The following is a 2,907-nucleotide window of genomic DNA, read 5'->3' as shown; positions in this document are numbered from 1 at the left end:
ATATCTCCCAGCAGGGGTCGACAGACACCTCATTCAGGAGAGCTCCAGCTGGCATCTGGTGGGTGCCCTTCTGGGATGAAGCTTCCAGAGGAAGGAGCAGACAGCAATCTTTACTATTCTGTAGCCTCTGCTGGTGATACCTAGGCAAACAGGGTCTGAAGTGGACCTCCAGAAAACTCCAGTAGACCTGCAGCAGACGGGCCTGACTGTTAGAACAAAAACTAACAAACAGATAAGAATAGCATTAATATCAATAAAAAGGAAGTCCACACAAAATCCCCATACAAAGATCAACAGCAGCAAAAACCAAAGGTAGATAAATCCATGAAGAAGAGGAAAAACCAGTGCAAAAAGGCTGAAAATTCCAAGAACCAGAACACCTCTTCTTTAAAGGATCACAACTCCACGCTAGCAAATGAGAAAAAATGGACAGAGAATGAGTTTGAAGAATTGACAGAAGTAGGCTTCAGAAGGTGGGTAATAACAAACTCCTCCAAGCTAAAGGAGCATGTTCTAACCCAATGCAAGGAAGCTAACAACCGTGAAAAAAAGTAAGAGGAATTGCTAACTGAAATTATGAGTTTAGAGAAGAACATAAATAACCTGATAGAGCTAAAAAATACACCATGAGAACTTCGTGAAGCATACATAAGTATCAATAGCTGAATTAAGCATGAGAAAGGATATCAGAGATTGAAGATCAACTTAATGAAATAAAGTGTGAAGACAGAATTAGAGAAAAAAGAATGAAAAGGAAAAAACAAAGGCTCCAGGAAATGTGGGACTTTGTGAAAAGACCAAACCTACACTTGATTGGTGTACCTGAAAGGGACAGGGAGAATGGAACCAAGTTGGAAAACACTCTGCAGGATATTATCCAGGAGAACTTCCCCAACCTAGCAAGACAAGCCAACATTCAAATTCAGGAAATACAGAGAACACCACAAAGATACTCCTCGAGAACAGCAACCCCAAGACAAATAATCATCAGATTAACCAAGGTTGAAATGAAGGAAAAAATGTTAAGGACAGCCAGAGAGAAAGGTCGGGTTACCCACAAAGGGAAGCCCATCAGACTAACAGTGGATCTCTCTGCAGAAACCCTAAAAGCCAGAAGAGAGTGGTGGCCAACATTCAACATTCTTAAACAAAAGAATTTTCAGCCCAGAATTTCATATCTAACCAAACTAAGCTTCACAGGCGAAGGAGAAATAAAATCCTTTACAGACAAGCAAATGCTGAGGGATTTTGTCACCACCAGGCCTGCCTTACAAGAGCTCCTGAAGGAAGGACTAAATATGGAAAGGAAAAACAGGTACCAGCCACTACAACAATATACCAAAATGTAAAGACCATCAAAACTATGAAGAAATTGCATTGACTAATGCACAAAATAACCAGCTAACATCATAATGACAGGACCTAATTCACACATAACAATATTAACCTTAAGTGTAAATGGGCTAAATGCCCCAATTAAAAGACATTGACTGGCAAATGGATAAAGAGTCAAGACCCATCAGTGTGCTGTATTCAGGAGACCCATCTCATGTGCGAAGACACACATAGGCTCAAAATAAAGGGATGGAGGAAAATTTACCAAGCAAAGAGAAAGCAAAAAAAAAAAAAAAAAAAGCAGGGGTTGTAATCCTAGTCTCTGATAAAACAGACTTTAAATGAACACAGATGAAACAAGACAAAGAAAAACATTACATAATGGTAAAAGGATCAATGCAACAAGAAGAGCTCACTATCATAAATATATATGCACTCAATACAGGAGCACCCAGATTCATAAAGCAAGTTCTCAGAGACCTATAAAGAGACTTAGACCCCCACACAGTAATAGTGGGAGACTTTAACACCCGACTGTCAATATCAGACAAATCAACAAGCCTTAAAATTAACAAGGATATTCAGGACTTGAACTCAGCTCTGGACCAAACAGACCTAATAGACATCTACAGAACTCTCCAGCCCAAATCAATAGAATATACATTCTTCTCAGCACCACATAGCACTTATTCTAAAAATTGACCAGATAATTGGAAGTAAAATACTCCTCAGCAAATGCAAAAGAACAGAAATGATAACAAACAGTCTCTCAGACACAGTGCAATCAAATTAGAACTCAGGATTAAGAAACTCACTCAAAACCACACAACTACATGGAAACTGAACAACTTTCTCCTGAATGACTACTGGGTAAATAATGAAATGAAGGCAGAAATAAATAAGTTCTTTGAAACCAATGAGAACAAAGACACAACATACAAGAATCTCTGGGACACAACTAAAGCAATGCTTAGAAGGAAATTTATAGCACTAAGTGCCCACATGAGAAAGCAGGAAAGATCTAAAACTGACACCTTAGCAACAAAATTAGCAGAACTAGAGAAGCCAGAGCAAACAAATTCAAGAGCTAAAAGAATACAAGAAATAACTAAGATCAGAGCAGAACTGAAGAAGATAGAGACACAAAAAAACCCTTCAAGAAATCAGTGACTCCAGGAGCTGGATTTTTGAGAAGATTAACCAAATAGATAGACCACTAGCTAGACCAATAAAGAAAAAAAGAGGGAAGAATCAAATAGACACAATAAAAAACGATAAAGGGGATATCACCACCAATCCCACAGAAATACCAGCTACCATGAGAGAATACTATAAACACCTCTATACAAATAAACTAGAAAATCTAGAAGAAATGGATAAATTTCTGGACACATACACCTTCCCAAGACTAAATCAGGAAGAAGTCAAGTCCCTGAATACACCAAACACAACTTCTGAAATTGAGGCAGTAATTAATTGCCTACCAACCAAAAAAAAATCCAGGACCAGACAGATTCACAGCTGAATTCTACCAGACGTACAAAGAGGAGGTGGTACCATTCCTTCTGCAAC

Source organism: Symphalangus syndactylus, chromosome 10 (genome assembly GCF_028878055.3).
Source record: "Symphalangus syndactylus isolate Jambi chromosome 10, NHGRI_mSymSyn1-v2.1_pri, whole genome shotgun sequence".
NCBI classification, from domain to species: domain Eukaryota; kingdom Metazoa; phylum Chordata; class Mammalia; order Primates; family Hylobatidae; genus Symphalangus; species Symphalangus syndactylus.
This window is presented reverse-complemented; position numbering follows the sequence as displayed.